Genomic DNA, 19,812 nt, shown 5'->3' with positions numbered 1-19,812 from the left:
TGTTTGGTCAAAATTTAAATTTTGCACATCTGACTTCTGAATCTATACATGTAATTAAATTGGAGTGTCTATTTGTTATCATAAGAAAAATTCCAAATTTCAGGAAGATGATGTATTTGCGTTGCTAATAACGAAAATCGCATTTAAAAATTCTGTCTGTCTGTGTATACAAGTCGCGTTTGTTCCGCGTAATCTCCGAAACGGTTGGGCAAATTTTGACCGGACTTTCACTGAAGGATAGCTGACATAGACGGGCATATTGTAGGCTTACTTTGTATCCTAATATTGCGTGGACGAAGTCGCAGGCAACAGCTAGTCTATAAATAAATCATTGAAGTATTGTAATGATTGTTAGTCACTATTGCTAATCCGAAAGGATTAGTTAAATAGAGTTCGGCTTGTAATGCTTTGTGGCTAAACTTGTAAAATGATAGTATTGCGGTGAAGAGGCCAAGCATATATAGCAACCACATCCGGCTTTAGGACACGCAATATGCAAGGGAGCTATATTGTCTAGTATAATAGTTTTCTATTGGTTTTTACTGCATTTTTATTGTTAAACGACGCTCGTTTGTCCTTTCCTTTCGTCTTTTCTTATTGCAAATTTTTTTGTTAAAAAAATAGCATCGGGATTTTTTTTTAATGTTTACAATATACACGTCTTTTTTTAAGAAAACTTTCAAATGTTGCGTTAAAACTTGTCCTTCCTTTAACGATCTTGTTTGTTGCAACGATGATTTATTGAAGCAACCTTTTTAACTCTGACTCGGTATTATGTCGCAAAATCTTTAAATTAAATCTGGAGAATTGCTTTTAATGTTATAACATAAACTTTTATGTCTTCATTTTTTTCGTGTAAAAAAAGTGTCAATAATTGTATTCTGTACACATTTTTTTCGGGTAATTCAACTCGATTGTGGCTGTCCAATCCAATTGGCAATGGATTACAAATTTGCTGATTTGTAGAAAGTTTATTTTGACAAATTGGTCTATAAGTTAGTTAAAGATAGATCCTTAACAAACAACAGACAACACTTTGAACACAGCACAACATACACACAACATTGAAAACAGTCAAGTATGTCTCACGACTGTCACATTTGCCTGCTTTCTTTTATAGATAAAGCTGTAGCCAATGAATTCATAGGCAATATAATAAAAAACTTATGATGCTGTGTATTATACAAATTTCATCATTCTACTCGCAATTAGAACATTAAGAGCGTGCCCACGTTTGATTAAACTATCGCACACTGTTTAGATTATATGGAGGAGCGCACACTACTCGATTTTTAGTTGTACAATCAAACAGTTTTTAGCAGTGCTAGTGCCCGCTTTAACATCTTAGCACAAATGGGCCGGCACGCCCGGTGTAATTCCACGACCACACAAAAGACAGGCGTGAAATGGAACCAATGCCGTGTTTCATCTGATGAGTGTGGTGCCAGAGGCCTAATTTAAGTCCCTATCTCTTTACCACCCTTTTCTTATGAGAGGATGGGAAGGGGAAGTGGATTTGACGATGGAAGAGATGCATAGGAAGAGGAAATATCCTCTTTATTTGCGTCTCCTCCTCCGTCGGATAAGGGTAGGCGACGCATCTGCAATTGCAGATGTCTATGGGCAGCGGTCGCTTCGCCATTTTGGCGGATTCAGGTGGCCGCTTGCTCGTTTGCCATCTTATGTTATAAAAAAAAGGCTGAATTGTAATCTAAACAATCGACAATCGACCAACAGTTGTGCGAAAGTTTAGTCAAAGGTGTGTCCCCGATCGTGGTAAGATTAAATGAGGATCCCTTTGTGCGCTAAATGCTGTATGAATGCTTTTACGCGACAGTTCTAAATTTAGGCTATTACGACGTTTGATTTGGATTACGACAGCATAAAGTGACGGCAGTTGAGGACATAATATCGCTGTGGAGCAGCACAAAGCGATTGGATAGCTGCTTTGAATGTGTGTCGCTTAATTTTGACGACTCTATATGATACAATGTACGAGGTCTTTGTGGTATTGTCTATTTTACTAAAGATATATGATACATCGTTAAAATAAACTGAAAAACTACCGAACCCATTATCTACAAAAGCAAATATATGTCAAATTGCATAATTCATTATATATTTTGCAGATAAATACCTAAATAAACATATTTTTTAATTCAAATCATTGTTTCTAGCAATTGTCTTATCTGATAACAATTGTACAAGGAGAGTTTAAACGTCACTGCACATGGTTCGGTTTACATTTCCTTGAATAACAAGTTAGTCTAAACAACGATTTAACAAATCGACACCCAATTTAAATGCAACGATTGTACAATAATCGTAGTACATATTAATTTATGAGTAGTTGCCATACTCCCGGCCATTTCCGCCTTTATCGGAAGCATTGTTTGAGCGAGTGTTGAGGGAAATGGTCCACGCGAAGTACAAGTAAAGTTTTGAGTTCGTTTTACTCGTTCAATTTAACTATTGATTGTTCTCGAAACTTCCTACTTTGATATACTATTACTTTATATTATTCGCACACAAATAATATTTGACTATACAATGACGTCATACGATTGTACGGTGTACAAAAATATTTGGCTGCGAAGTAATGGTGGGAAGTGTTAGGGTTATTTTATAGCTTCGTCGCTTGGTGTACGTTAGGCATAAAGGAAGGTGTGACGTGCGTGAAATAAGCGCATTCGTATGATATAGTGAATATTTTATTACTCCGAACATGTCCGTAGGTTTATAATATCTTAGTTATATCATTCTTTATTCGCCCAAATTTATAAATTTACTCAATTTATTACTTAAGGCATAAGGCTCATTTGAAAATAAAGCTTAGGTGTAACAAAACAAACGTTCAGGCTTAACCGGCCTTTGGCAATTATCCAGCATTGATATGTTGCGCTGTATAAATCTCGTTTCGCTGGCGTTGTACCAATCCGAGACTGACTATTAGAATTAAACGTTACTTACTATCACTTGCGTTTATTTATGAGTTTCAGCTACCGTACTGCATATCTACGCTGTGATAGCACATATTAGAAAACTGTTGACACATAAAAGTACTATCGGGGAAACTGGAGGTGTCTCGCTTTAAGGTTACAGTCATTTAAACATTTCGTACACATTATGATAACCGGGGAACGAAAACCAATAGGTCACAGCTTTGTGTCTGTACGAAAATATGTCCATTATTGTTACACGGCTAATTGCTTTATTGTCCCATGACATCTTATTGGTTATTTGTGAGATGAGAAGATCGCTTTTTTGCATGGAAGAAGGCAAAACTGTAAGTGGAACAGCGCGCATTTCTGCGACTGTACTTAGAAGCAATCGTATTTTGTTACTAGTTATCCTTATGCTAATATTACATCTTTAACATTTTAGAAGAGAATAGGAATCCTACAGGAATTAAAAATAACTAGAGGTGAGCATCAACATATTTCACTATTTTAATGTTTGAATTCCAATACTAAAGAACAATGGTGTAGGTGACACTTCTGTCCGGTATTACAGTCTTCAGATAATCTTTGGATGATATGTAAACTAAAAGATGATGTAGAAATATTTTTATCAGTTTCTATGGATTGTTAATGGATTCAAAATTAAATATTATTGTATCTCATTCCTTCATTCCATGTATCCCACACTATTATACCCCTTAATGATTTACCAACACCATAGTATAAAATAAGAATTCCACTTAGGTAACATTTAACTGGGTTATTAATTAAAAACCCGTTCAGAAGTTAATTACTTTAACTACTAAAGAGATTTCGTTGCTAACCCGTTGCGGTAAAAAGGTAAATACATTCGGGAACAGTTTTTTGCGAGGCTTCGTGATTGATGGACGTTTAAGATGACTTGTAACTGACAAACAAATGAATTGTGTTTGTTAATGTGATTTATGAAACTTTACGGTGAAGGTGGTTAAGAACGAGGTTCTATACTAATCTATACTGAGTGCGAAGGAGCCAGCTAAAAATTAGCGCAGGAATGGCTTAGTCCCTCCTGCATACGCTGAGCAGGCTACCTTTTGCCACAATCGTATGTTATTTAATAAGTCCTTTAATGTAATTCCTCTTTTGTGGCAATAAAAAATCATTCATTCATTCTATATCTATACTACTGTTATAAAGAGGAGAGGTATTTTTGCATGTATTGGAATAACTCAAAAACTACTGGCTTATTTTAAAAATTCTTTCACCTTTAGAAAGGTAATTTATCTGTAAGTAACGTAGGCTTTAATTTTTAATTTCTCACAGGTGAAGTCGCGAGCAACTATTAGTCATTGATACAATGCAAACAGTTGTTTTCGATTAACAGAATAAAAATGTTACATTTAATACAATGTAGTATTTTGTCATGTAATCAAGTTGGATACTATCTTTCAAGTGAATGCACGTAAAAGCTTATTTAATAATTTAATTTAAACACTTTAAATACCACTACCAAGCTGTTAATTATCTTATTAAGGTCGAGGTAACGAACAGGTTTTCAAGGATTTCTTAATCCTCTTTTACGACGACATTATTTCTTTAAATAATTATGTTAAAATATAATTTACAAGAAAATTAACTGAAATATAGTGAAAACTAAGTTTGTACAGGTAAAATAGGATTTAACTAATCAAAGAAAGACAAGAAAAAAAACTAGACGCGTCCATGTAACATTAAAAAATAAATAAAAAGTATAGCCTCTGTTACTGTCATGGCGTAACTTTTTAATAGTAAAATAATTTTTGAAAAATTTAAATATAATTATACCTATAGTTATAGAGTGAAAGCAACAATTACTATAGAATGTACCAGTATATCGTACTATACTGTACTAAATGATAAATCTATGACCGTTCACAATGCATGACTCGACCGGACATAGTTTTAAGATAATAATCTCATCAGATTTGCGAGGGGAACTATAAGACTGTCTTTGTATCGTTGTCCACGTAGCCATTAATAATATACAGCAAATGTACTAAAGAAAAAGTATACGGCTATTGAAGAATGCCGACAGACTTCTATGATTTAACATTTTAAAATTCAAATTACTGTAACAAATGACAAGCGATAAGCCATTTCTTTTGTCTTGTATTTCTTAAACGAAAGTTACCGCGTATGACGTACCGGAGGCCCAACTTTAGTCCCTTTTCCTTCCCACCCATTTTCTTATAAAAGGATGGGAAGGGAACTTGTATTTGACGGCGGAGGAGACGTATAGGAAGGGGAAATATCCTCATTATGTACGTTTCCTCCTCCGTCGAGTAAGCAACGCATCCGCTATTACTAATGTCTATGTGCAGCGGTCGCTACGCCATTTCGGCAGATTCAGGTGGCCGCTTGCTTGATTACCAGCTTATGATATAATAAAAACATGAATTAAAAAAAATCCTGGTCTGGGGGTGCTTCTTCAAATGTCTTCCTTATTACATCATTTTCTACTGTGCGCAAATAAATTAGTTCCATATTTTTTCACAAAAAAGGCCTTTAGTAGTACAAAGTAAAGTGTAGTACAAGTACCATAGTTCAAAGATCCTGCTCCTTTCAAGTCTGGTACGAGTAGTAAAAAAAGTTACACAAAAAGTGCTAGTAAATATTACACTTGTCATTACTATTATGTTCGGTTTAAATTTGACAGTAGAAAATCGATTCATCTGTCAGTCAAATCTCGGTAGCCTTGTCATGACAAGCTAGTCTTATTGCCATTATAAATAGCTTTACAAGTAAACCTGACACCGAACTCAATAAACAAGGTCGCAGAAAAATATATTTAATACAGATATCATAACTGACATATTAACTGTTTACAAATTATCATTGTTGTTTCTTTCCCATTTATCTATGTTAAATAGCCTAAAACCAACCTTAAAAATTAGGTTATTTAGTAAAGATTTTTTTAATCTGTTTAAAATATTGGTAGCATTGAATATCGTGAATGCATTTTTTATCGTTGATTTAATAAAATATTAACACCTTAAGTTAAATTAAAATTAATTACATCTGTAATTTGAACAGTTCGATCTGTTATTAAAAATAATATACAACTTTGTATAGCGGAACAGCTATTAAAAGACGATTAACGTTTAGTATCAATGACTACTTGATAGCAGCAGTTAATTATCGTTAAAGTATAACGTCTTGGTGTCCTCTTAACAATACTAAAGAAGTAGATAGAGAGATCTTGTGACTGATTTTAATAAATGCTCGAAATTAAGGTCCTTCAAGAAGCGAGCGCACCGTGTCCTTTAAGACTGGCAACGCATCTATAATTTTTTTGAGTTATGGATATCTATGGTTCTCGTTTCCCCCCTACTCTTAAATAAAAAATAAAAAAAACCTTCTTATGAAACTGTCCCCACGTCGCGTCTGGCTATATGAATGTGAGTAACAACTGAAAAAAGCAACTAAATTGATTTTTATACGGTTTTATAGACGAAGTGATTCACCGCGAAGAGTTTTGACTAAAAGTATCAGGTTTTATGTATTTTGTCTGAACTTTAAGAAAACAAATAATTTGACACGAGAACAAATGAACATTACGTCTGTCAAAACTTTCGAAGAGATAAAATTCATATCGACTTAAATTTCTTCTCGACGTTCATTAAATTGTTATAAATGAAACAATCTCGATATTTCATTAAAGAAAATAATTAATACACCTTAATTAAAATCACTTGACTTTTAAATAATTGTTTATCGATATTTCAGCTTTCAAGGGATTTTTCGATTTCATACGGTAATCGATGTCGGCACAGCACGGCAAAGCATTGGTTACTTGCTAGTTCATTCGCGCGCTTGCCTCGCAGCAAGGAGGTTGCGTCGACTAACTCGAATCGAATCCGCTTATCGATACTCGATAAATATCGATCTTTCAAATCGATCGATGTCTTGTGTTTGTGATCGAGGATGTTTATTGTACTTTTAAATATCGTATGTGTTTGAGTGTTATTTTTGTGTTGTGTTGAGTGGTTTTATAAATTTTAACAGTCGAAAACAGGTCAGTCTAATTGTTTATTTTTAAAGTGAGTAGCTTTTAAAGAGTATTTGGATAGCGCTTTATTGGCTGTCATCGGCAATTCCGATACCGTTAATTTAGTGAACACTTAGCACGTGTGTGTGATTTATTAAATTTTTAATGTAATTAGAATTCTATTTATGTTTAATAAATGACAGATACAAATCCAAATGTTTTGTAATTGATTTCGGGTGTTTAGTAAAGGTTGAAAACTGAACTTTATTAATTTCTTGTAATAAATCCATGCACTGAGGTACTAATATGAATGATATTCTATTTATTTTCTTATAAGTTTACTTATAAAAAAATACAAAGAAAAAAAGGCTTCTACACGTAAAGCTGAAATCGCAAGAAGTGCGAATTTCATTTAGCACAACATAAACTTCACAAAATTATTCTTAAAATCAAATTCTTTATTTTTCCCACTGTTCGAAAATCAATGCAATAATTAGCCAGGATGTTTGTGCAAAATGTAAAAAAGAAATTAATACTAACAACTTGGCATTCAGTGATAAATCTTAAAGACTAAGTGCAGCTGTAAAAATGATACGATAAAAGTCGTGTCCCACTCGGTTAGTGAGCAGGCGCCAGGCGTCTCCTTGAACTGTCAACGAGTGTTTACACTTCTAATAAAACATTATTGCTATCACGTACATTGTCTTTGGAAAACTAGAGACGGCAATACAAATGTCAGTCCAATGTCACGGTAAGGAGTAACAGATTTAATTCCATCAAGCTTCATAATTACCTAAACCAGACGAACAATTGGGACACTCATTAAGATGTCTAGCAATTGTTTTTTTTTGTCTAATATTTAGTTGCGAAGTTCGTGTAATTTTGAAAACAAATAGTTGTCAAGACGTAGATTTGACTGGGTTAGTTTTCTTATTGTTTGTAAACTTGGCATTTGGATTATAAATCTTTTATTCTACTTTCCAAAATGAGAAGGATGAGGTAATCAAATTTTTTTATTAAAATTATTAGTGGATTTAATTTACTAATTTTTCCTTTAACTTTAATGAATCAAATCAAGTGAAAACAACTTGGTCATTGATGGCAAGCGCTGTCTTTGCTTAACAATAGTTTATCACCATTGTATTCTGCGGCACTTTTAAAAATAAATTGTTTTAAAGATGTGATTTTTTTCTAACTTCTCTAATCTAATTGGCAAAGGCATGTGATACGAGTCGATGTTTTATGATAGACTTTTTTTAAGTCTAGTCGCTTGTTGATGGGTCATTATGACTTGTTGACAACCAGATGCTATTAATTATGTAAATTAGAGAACACATTTGTGCCTTTTCTGTCTTGATTGTACAACTGGCAGATTTATTGTTTATTATTGTAACGTTTTTGTGTGATCAAACCGCCTAATAATTATCCTTGTAAAATGTTTTGTCTCACAAGTTCGTTAACCTTTACTTTTCTTACTGGTATAGTCATTTTCAGTTGTTTTTTAATGTAAGGAATCCCCAAATATGCTGATGCTAAGACCTTAATTGGGGTGGATGTCATCCATTACGTAATTTGTTATTTATTAATGTTGCTATAAAATTACATATAATTTAAAGCCGTAAAATGCTAAAAACCCGTAATATGTTACGTTTAGTTATTTTTAAGACATAATTGTCGTAATTCGCCGTACTTAAGCCACGTAATTGGGGCGTTTAAATAATTGTCCTTATTTAAATCTTCCTTCGCATTGGCACTAGCAATTACATTAAACGTGACTCAGACCCTAAAATGCTGATCTTACTCAACGGATGGCTCATAGCGATCTCATTGTCAATAACTTGTTAGTACTGAATACAAAAGTCTACGAGAAACGATTCCACGAAAAGAAGCAGCATACATATTGTAGCTTCATAGAACAACCGAACGAGCTGAGTATGTATATACATATAATAAAATAGTTGTGTCCGTTTGTAATATCAAAATAAAAATTCCAGATTACGGGAAGAAGATGTATGCGTTGCTGATAACAAAAATCGCATTTAATTTTTTGTGTGTCTATCTGTCTGTCTGGCCGCAAGTCGCGATTGTTCCGCGTAATCTACGAAAACGGCTGGGCCGATTTCGAGCGAATTTTCACTGAAGGATAACTGATATAGATGGGCATATTATAGGCTACTTTTTTATCTTAATATTGCGTGGACAACCTCGCGGGCAACAGCTAGTTCGTTAATATAGTGAACGTAGTGTGTGGCACAACTTTATCTATTAGAGTTGGGGCTAGGTAAATTAAGAGATGACCACACGATAAATTGTACGAGTGAACTAGGTTAAGAATGATATATTATAATGATACAGTTATGAAGCTTGTTTCACACGTTTATTTTGTATTATGTGTACCGCCTGATTGTAGCGTCATAAATATTGTTATGACTTAGATTGATAGAGGAAATTTAGTGAGATAATTGCGTTATGAATGACGCAAATAATTAGTAAATTAACGATACACATGTACTTTGTGGAAATCAAAGGAGATGTTTGGGGAAAATCTATGTCCAATGATGTTTGAATAGGCTGAAGTAGACGATATATACACATATAGAACCGGCCATCCAATGTAAAGATGTTTTCCCAAACGTAGTAAAACATTTCCATGTTATATTTTACGGAGGTACGACTTAATGGGTATAAATCGACTTATAGTCTTAAATCTTTCACATAATAATTCAAATTTAACGTATGTATGAATTTAATAAAAGTTCGTTAATATGATATTAAGTCGGTCACGGCTATCATAAGATGAGCCGGCCGGTTATTATGATTGTAGAAGTGGTGAGATCACGGTTCGTCGGTGTCACGTCGCCAGCACAATTGTCACGTTCGTTAGATATCCCGCCCACACCAATCATAATATAGAACTCGATTTACCTCCTTTTGTGGATTATAATAGCAAAAGTCAATGACCATTTTAAAAAGATAAATCGAATACGTTTGATATACGCCTGATAATCAATGTTTATATCGTTTCTTCTTTGAAATTGTCGGTTCAAGTTATTGACTTTTTAATAACTTTACAAAACTCGATTGGATTTGATTGCTTTATTCAACATTATTAATATCGTATCTGAATAATTCCGATGATGAATCCTTACACAAATTGAATTTCATTTTCATATCTTACTTCTTTCTTATTATAAATGCGAAAGTTTGGATGTATAGATGTTTGTTAGAGTTTGTAGCCTAAACTGCTGAACGGATTTCGATTAAATTTGGCACAGATGTAGAACATAGGCTACTTTTTTTACGCGCAAAAGGTGTTGCGGGTGAAAGCTAGTTTGAAGTAAATTTAGTTTTAGTATGACTTGAGTATATAATGTTTCTGAGTATGATACGATTTACTTGTAGGCCACCATAAGATATCACCATATAAATCACATAAACACTTAGAATCTAGGTATATTTATAAAAGCTGACCTACATACGTGCCATAGTTACACCAAATGTTATCTAATTAGGTGCGTTCGTTATTTATCTAAAGATATTGATTAACGTTATCAATCTATTTCATCAGGAGCGTGCAGTTAATTGGTTTTATAACATTTTTTTTATATTTGATAATGCAATACTTATCAGACAAGATTATCATATTTTGATGTTTTTTGTGTACTACGTATTTATTTTAAAAAAAATTTTTATTGCAACAGTTTGAGGTCGAACAAAAAAATACATGTATATTTAAATCAACCAATGAAGCATAAAATGAACGTAGATAAAATGTTTGACAATTTCTTTTGTCGCTACTTTACAATAAGATTTCAAATGTACAACGTAAAAACCAGAAACGTCCACCATAAACCATTGTTTGGCCAATTAAAGATATTTTATTTGATCAATAAAACTCGCACCCATCAAACATCTTTGATTCAATTCGTTCGTATTGCTTTAGTGTTGCGCGTGCCCATGAACTTGTCAATACAAAGGTCGGCGTTCGGATCGTAGCGAGTATCCAATCTTCACTATCTCTACACATTTCAAACGTAACGGATATTAACCGTTCAGTCATAGCAAAATTTTTGTGATACTTTCTGAATCTGAACGACTGAAAGTACGATCAATCCGGAGCCATCAAATTTATTTCGTCTAACGCCTTCTCTGAAATTTATTTATTTTGTAGCGCCCTCTTTTTTTTCACCTTAAAAAGCACAAGAACATATCAGTGTCGCCTCGAGTTCAATTGGACCTATAGTCTAAACGATACTCCTATCAAAGAGAGAAATTATAATTAAACTTGAATCTTAAATGTATATTTTATCAATAATTATGTAGTTCCTCTCGTGTTCCCGTGTGTTCCCGTTGCTCGTTTGCCCCTAGATAGCTTTTAATGTAAGAAAAAAAATGAACAGTGCCTCCCAATTTCTCTGGGCTCTAACCGCCCTCTATTCCTCCAGCGCCCATATGGAAGATATCGCCCACTTTGGGAAAGACCGATTTAGAGGACGAAAACCTGGTATACGGACCCCAAATAGAACAGAATAAGATTTCAACTCGTGGTTAGGATGACACCCAACAAATTAAGGAACTGCGATAGTTCGATTTTGACAAATAGGCACATTGCATTCGTTGACAAATATGGCAGTGAAATCCTACACCACGATCAAAGCATGCCGCTCAATACCGTTCCGAAGTCAGTGGGCACTTTCTTTTGTTCGAACTTCACTTTTATACTGTTGCACAACTTTTATACTTATTCCTGTTTAAAATTGATATGGAAACCACCATTTGCATAGATTGAAAGAACGTTTCTGATTATGATTATACTAGCTTTTGCCTGCGACTCTGCCCCTGGAATTAAAAACAAAAGTAAATAGTCTGTGTGTTCTTCCAGAGTATCCACTACAACTATGCCAAATTTCATCGAGATCCGCTCAGCTGTTTAGGCTACAAACTCTAACAAACATCCATCTATCTAAACTTTCGTATTTATAATATTAGTTAGATTTGAAACCTTTATTACCTTTGGAAGAGAATTTGAAATGTAACACGCTTCAAAGGCTATTTTGTATACTTAGTAACTTTCAATTGTAAATGAGTTATTGGTCTTCTCGTAAGTAAAAATGTGTTCACATTTCTCACGGGCACTTCAATCGAAGCATACATTGTCGAGTGGGCACTGGGCGTATACAAAACAAAACAAAACGCTGTGAGATTTGTTCCGTGCACGTCACACCTCGCCCTTTCGTAGTAAGTGGGCTAATTTGTTATGTACGACAGATTTATGACGTAGATGTAAGTAAGTATAAACGGATAAGAATAAACGGGGAAAGCAGCTAATGGTCGAGGCTACATCGATAATGAAATATCTCATAATTTAAAAAAAAAATTAACGGCTTGGTGTCAGTGTCACTGGGTTATTGAAGTACACCTGCTTTACATGTTACATTGCAATCAATTTTGACTCTTATTTAAAAGTGTATAAAGTTGATAATAGATTGATTTCTAGAGCTGTACAGAGGCTACCGTTTTAATTGCCGGTTGTGCATTCTCTTTAATCATTAGCAGCTTGACGTAACCACTTTATATTGTCACAAAAAGTTCCTAATGCTGCTGTAGGCGTCAGCTCGCATCAATCAGTGTTACATATGATGTTTCGTGCTTTAACTTATTTACTGGGCACTTTAGAATGAATAGAACGGACTACTAAGTAAATTATTGTGATTATAATGATCATAGATTTATTGGATGTTGAATTAATTATTCGCACTGTTTAAAAAAAATTGTATTCTTGAAGTAAAACACGAATGGATAAAAGTAATGTAAAATCGTTATTTATACGTCTTTTTTATTAAACACTAACATGTTTATGAATTGGATTCTAAATTAAGATGAATTTGAGACGACAAAAAAACTGATTTAAAACACCCGAGCGAAGGATACAGGAAATTTGATATTTTTGTATTGATCAACTAAACACTTTATGTTTCCTGTATCGATCGCCAAAGTTGTTTTTAAGAATAACAAATTGATATGAATAATTATTTTCGGGTGTGATATATATTTTTACTATATATATAAATATGGTAATTTGAATTATGTAACATTGCGTATAACGTTTTAGCGTGTAACATAAGTGAAACCATAACATAAGGTAACGTGAACCTTAATAGAAAATTTTAAGATCTTTTAATTTACAAATAAATGTGTATGCGGCAGAATACTAAAACGAAATATATAACAACGTTTTAAAAGATAAATCCACGCTTAAACTGTCAAACAAAATTTCAATAAACTGTTGTTGCAAATTTTTTAGTATTCGACTGTTAGTGACTTAATTTCACGAATATCAACTTCGTTTATTTCGATCACTAGCATTTTATTAGGCAATTGTTTCTGTTAAATCACCTACACAGTAAATACAAAAAACGTCAGAAAATTATTCCAATATACCAATTAACTCATACAATTTTTATTCACGCGTTCTGTTAAAGTTTGTTTATTCCAAACTCGTTTTCTTACATGTGAAATATTGCTCATAAACAGATATATAGCTTGTTCCAGTTACAGAGACCAGACCTCGGCACACTTGGCCACCTCGTGTGCCCTGACCTAAGCCTGAATAACGGGATGCACTTGAAATTTTGCCGTGCATTCGCTACACCAACGAAAATGTAATGATTATTAAATCTTAAAAGGACATAAAGATCGTAAATATATGCTGAAGTCCGAGACAAATTTTATACCACGTTGGGTCAATTATTTTTCACCTTGAATGTGATGTAATCTTGAAATTCAAAAGTAACTTTCCATGTCTAGATTTATGGTTTATTCTGATTAACATGTTACATTTCAGCTGTAAATTAAGAGAAAAAATATTATTTCATGAGAATTAAGTGAAATATCGTTGTGTCTTATCTTTTTGAATTTGTTTACAATGTAAATTATTTTATACATTTCAATGTTCTGTCATATTGCTTTATACTCTACATCATACTTCTGAGGAAAATGTGTTGATTGTTTTTATTTTTTACCACAAACATAACTATGAAAATGTTATGTCAAGGATAATTATACGTGGCACCGCAAATTTGTTAACTAAAATCCTAGAAATATTATTACAATAGGTATTTTACTAGGAACCTCAATTACAGACTTTAACATTTCACGTATTATTAGAAGCATGAACCAAAAGTTGGAGTCGTTTTCCGAACAACGTGAAGGTCTGCAATCTGTAAAGGTGTATTGTAGGTCCTAGATTATACATGTTATGATACCTTATTAAAATTTATATAAAATACCAGCTGTCGTCCGTGACTCCCTCCCAGTGAAATGAAAAAAACAAAAGTCAGAAGCCTTGTCCTTCTATACTATGCTCTATATCTATGCCAAATTTAATAGAGATGCGTTCAGCAGTTTAGGCTGCAAACTCTAAAAAACATCAATTTATCTAAAGTTTCGTATTAATAATTTTAATGCGATATACAGCTGTAGAGAACTGTATATTGTTGTTTATAAATCCTTTAATTCTAAAAGGACTTATCGAAAGCAGACTCCCATCTCTAAATACTTACATGATTTTATGTAGTTTTAGGTTTCAATAGTAGTTTTGTAGATGGTGTATAGCCTTTTTAATTTAAAAATACAAGTTTAATTAGATATTCAACCAAGTAAAATTAATATTCCTGATACATTAAGGTGAAGCGACGACGTAAAGGGCGAAGGGTTTCACCTTGCAGCTCGTGCCCGACCCGCGATACGCCGCGTTATCCTCATACAATGCACTCGTTACTCTACTCTTTGCTACAATTTATTACAGAAAATTGTTTATGAGGTCGATCGAATACTTTATTATGGATTACTCACCATAGTGAATTAGATACTGTACGGTACAGAGTTTTAATGGGCAATTTGTCAGCGTTTGAGAAAGTTAATTTGTTTAACTTTAAACGTGATCTATTGTGTAGTTTTAATAAGATGAGTTTTTATTATCTACGGTTTCAATAGTTTGTTATGCCTCTTTATCTATTTTTGTTTAAATTTCCCTTAAGTAAGTATTTTTTTAAATATGTGATTGCCTTTAAATGTGTAAAAAATTGTATGTTTCTTGACGTTTCTCTCGATGAAAATGCTAGGGAGCGGAAAGTTCTAGAATGGAGGTCATTAGCAAGAAGGCGCTTCTAAGGATGGACTGACGACCTAAAGCGGGAAATATAAAGAGCAATATTGATTATTGAATATTTATTTGAGACTATTGTTTTTTAACTATAAATAGATAAATTCGTTGATAATGTGAATTAGTTTAATAATGTTAATAATTGCCAAACAATAACACTGTCTGTTATTCTATTTTTGTTTTCCTTATAGCTTGCGTGTTCTTGGAGATGAATCCAAACAAATGAGTAACGCTTTATATTGTTATTTAAGTCAAGATTATTAATGCAACGACTCGTATAATTGTTGTAATTTGTAATACAGTTGCTTAGTGAACTTATTATAAACAAAAGCACTGGTTATTGTTAGGCAAAGTTTATTGAAAGTACTAATTGGAATGAAAATATACTTCCACCGTGTTATAGAAATTATAAATATACGGTTAACGTCGCTAGTAAAATAATTGTAAAAGTTATAATATCAATTGTGCATGATATAAAATATTTAGTTGTTACGGTTGATGGAAGTTAAAACTGACAGAAATGTACATCCGTACCGGGCTTTAAGATACTAGGTGAACATGATAATAGGCGTGATATTTCGAAAAATCAACGGAAAATGTTTAGAACCGTTCGATAAATTACTTGTTTGGAAGTTCATTTTTCTTAAAAACACTATCGTAATATTAGTTTAGCCCCTGTTTTCTTCTAGGCTATCCTTTACATCTATGCCAAATGTCTTCGAAATCTCTAACAAACATCCATCTATCCAAACTATCCATCTATCTAAACTTTCGCATTTAATTACCAGTTTTTTCATATAAATAGAGGAGGTTACAGATTACGTCGTTACCTAAGAATGTTAACACGACAAAGAGTCGTAAGAGCCACTTCCAACGGATGGCCCAATTGAATTCATCCGTGGCATTATATGCGCCTCCGTGCGAATTTACTTTCCGAGTGCAGTCACTTTAGTTAAAAATGCATTCGATAATTTAAAGAAGAGTTTTTATTTGAAACACATTTTTTTACTATTAATAGCTAAATCTAAAGTGCTTTCCTTTGTAAATAATCTAAGTATACCGCCAAGTTTTGATAAAAACGAAAATTACTTTTACATTTTACAAGCTTTTGCCTGCCACTTTGTACGCGTGTAACTAAAAAGAAACAAAAGGAAGTAGACTAAAGCCTAACCAACCAACCATCCGTCCATATCAACTTTCTAACCTTCATACTTCGCATTTATAATATTAAAAAGAAGAAGTAGATAAGTTAATTCATTGGATCAAAAATCCTTTCACGCATTGTAGACACACCCTAGAAAAGTTTTATAGTTTAAAAAAAAACAGTAGCTGGATTCCTAAATAAAAAATTCGACCTGATTGTTGTGTTGTGCCAGTGCTACATCAGGTCACCGTATAAACATTAAAAAAGAAATAAACAAATAAATTGTATGTCGTAAGAGTGATACAACACGAGCGTACATGAAACCCGTAATTCTCGTCGCTGGGCTTTCAAAAGGCATCTCGGGAGCTCGCTGCGTGACCTATGAGCTCAGGAGACGGGCCATTTAAGGTCCGGCGCCGTGTCTGTCGCAAGCTGAATACACTGCCAATGTCGATACTAGGCCGTTAGGGTTAACGTGCGTAAACTAATTAGCATTTCATAGATCTGGAATCGATTTAATTTTCTTCCTCATTTTCCTTATTCACATAGTGAATTGAATAACTATCAATTTTTTTTGCTGTTTGTTCGAAAGTAGAATGGAAGTCAGAACGTCAACGAATCTCGTTGAAATTTAGCACTATTATAAAACATAATCTGGAAGAACGCATAGTCTACAAATTAAGTTTTTTCTTAATTCCGCGCAAGCAGAGTCACAGTTGAAAGCTAGTTGATTATAATCTATACCAATATAATAAAAAGAAAAGATTTGTATTTTTTTATGTAATGAAATAACTCAAAAACTACTGGTACGATTTTAAAAATTCTTTCACCGTTAGAAAGGTAATTTATCTGTTAGTAACATAGGCTATATTTTTTTAATTTGACACGGGTGAAGTGGCGAGCAACGTAGTTACAAATATATTTAGTTGGATGTGAGACCTTTTTTAATTTTCAGAAGGATAACATTCAATGTGCCTTAAGCTTTCAAGTCCGACATTTAATCAATAATTTAATGTTAAAAAAATTTCGTGTGCGACCGGTTTGACGCGTTGTACGCACGATTATTTACTGCGAATACGCCGGTACACTGTGTACAAAACTACATCCGAATGCACCTTCTTGAGTTATTATAACAAGCTTTTGCCACTGAGTTAAACTTATGTTATAAAAAAAAAGTTACAATTATTATTTCCGTTGTTCTATATTTATGTGTCTTTTAAGTTTAGATTTCATGTAGATCGTGAAAGCCTTTCTTTGTTTATTAAAATACTAGCTGTCACACGCGATTTCTGCGTGAAAATAAAAAATAACCAAAATCATGTTACTCACTGATAACGTAGCTTTCAATGGTGAAAGAATTTTTGAAATCGGTCCTGTAGTTTTTTAGTTATTAACAACACAAACAAACATACAAACATACAAATATTTCCTCTTTATAATACTAATATAGATTTAAATCTTTATGTTAATATAAATTATTCTTTAATACTGTTGTGCTGAAATACAAAGATTGTAAAATGCAAAATTTAAAAGTAATATTAAACCGTTTATTTTATAAACCGCAGCGGAAAACCAAAAAGGGAAAAGCTCAACGAAATATCGCTGTACGTTTTCTGTGGTAGCCCGCGGCGTTGATTTGCAGCTCTACTTAAAAACTGCCATTATCTCTAGTGAATAAAAGCTAAAATGGCATATCATAGTATAATGCACTTTATGACGAGAGACATAACAATTATTCTGCTTTGTGCTGCTTCTCCACATGAGGTCCTAACTATCGGCTGCCGCTTTCCGACAATACGAAATGATGTCCACATTATGTTTCCTACATCACTTTTATACGACCTACTATAAAATAGCAAAACGTACCATAGGGTTTCATTCACCGATCTCTAAAAATGGGTAGGCTATAAGACATGGTACTTTCGTGATTTTTTTTTTCACCATTTAGCGCTCCCAGATAATTACATAGGTATAGAATTACTTGTCAATAACGTCAACAGACGCGTTTAAGTCGGAACGAAAGTAAGTTTGGTAATTTCCAATCAATAACCTATCTATTTATAAAGATCAGTGGTATTATTTGCAATTAAATTTTATAAAAACACACACAATTTATTAATCCCTCAGAAAGTCCTATATTCAAATCTAAAGAACGTAAAATTTATTAAAATGAAAAAACTACAGTTGAATAGCATTTAAACAAATTTAATTGTAGCGATAAAGTGTCGAAACTGTCATAAACAAGACATTCAAGATATAATTAACACGTTGATATGCAAATAAAAATAACTATGTTTTTACACTAATTGGTATAAAACGTGAGATTATTTTTATCAGAGCGTATTGAAGGACAGTGCGTTGACTTATTTATCTATTACGTAGTTGAATTATTTCATTTTACCGACTATATAAGTAACTAATTAACACTGCAACCAACAGTTTAAAACGAACAGCACAGATTAGGTTATTGGGATTAAGGACTAAATAATTAAACTAAGTGTACGAATTATAATTAAAAATGGTTTAAGAAATCTGACACAAACGCAATCTGTTTTGCAATATTAATATAAGACCCAAGATAATAGAAATCCATTATAAATAGTTACATTCGACTATTGAAGTAAAAATAACGGTGTTAATATCTAAAACCAATTTCAACATATTAACGTACACTTCTCAATACCTAACCCTTTTAAAAAGGTTGTTAACGCATGAAATATCGAGAATTTATTAGCATTTCAACATTTTGTGCGCAACATTGTACAAAACAATGGTAACAAGGAACGTATTGTCACCTAAATCTGTCACATGGTTGAGTTCTTGCGTAACAAAGTCAATCCGAGATGCGTGAACCGATACATCGTACAGAATGTCAGCGCCAGAGATTGTCAAATTGTTGTTTATATTAGTTATTTTAACCCATGATTACATTAGAGAAAATCACGATTATACTAATATTATAAATGCGAATGGATGGATGTTTGTTAGAGTTTGTAGCCTAAAGGACTAAACGAATTTTGATGAAATTAAATACAGATGTGGAGGATAGTCTAGAAGAACACATACGTCACCTTTGTTTTAATTCCACGCTGAAGGAGTCGCGGGCGAAAGCTTGTTATGTCATATAAGTAATTAATTTTAAAAATATTGAACTCTAGAGCCATAACATCCAACCTGATGATTTATACCAACTATTACAGTACCAAAATGCTACAACAAAGACTCGAAGAACTTCTTCATCATCATTCTCCTTATCCTACTCCCGTATGGTCGGCACAACAGGTTTATGTCTTCCAAATAACTCTATCATACGTTATCTCAGTCATCACTCCCTTTTTGATCATTGTCACCTTTCACGCAATCCATCCATCTCTTTCTAGGTCTACCTCTACCGGTGTACCTCAACACTCATAAGTAACGTTCTCCTCGTAACATGCGATTCATCCCTCCTCATAACATGCCCATACCAACCTTTAACTCGAAGAACTTCTAAATTTCTAAAAATATTTTACCGCCTACGTATCGGAACGTATTTCTT

General features: G+C 33.2%; 1 protein-coding gene across 1 annotated transcript in view; it reads left to right on the top strand.

The window, feature by feature from the left end:
• LOC106107816 overlaps positions 1 to 19,812 on the top strand; it is a 78,940-nt gene that overhangs the window by 57,950 nt on the left and 1,178 nt on the right. The window lies entirely within an intron of this gene.

This window comes from Papilio polytes, unplaced genomic scaffold (genome assembly GCF_000836215.1).
Source record: "Papilio polytes unplaced genomic scaffold, Ppol_1.0 DF821845.1, whole genome shotgun sequence".
NCBI lineage: Eukaryota > Metazoa > Arthropoda > Insecta > Lepidoptera > Papilionidae > Papilio > Papilio polytes.
Note: the sequence above shows the minus strand (reverse complement) of the source record. Positions and strands in the feature narration are given on the sequence as shown.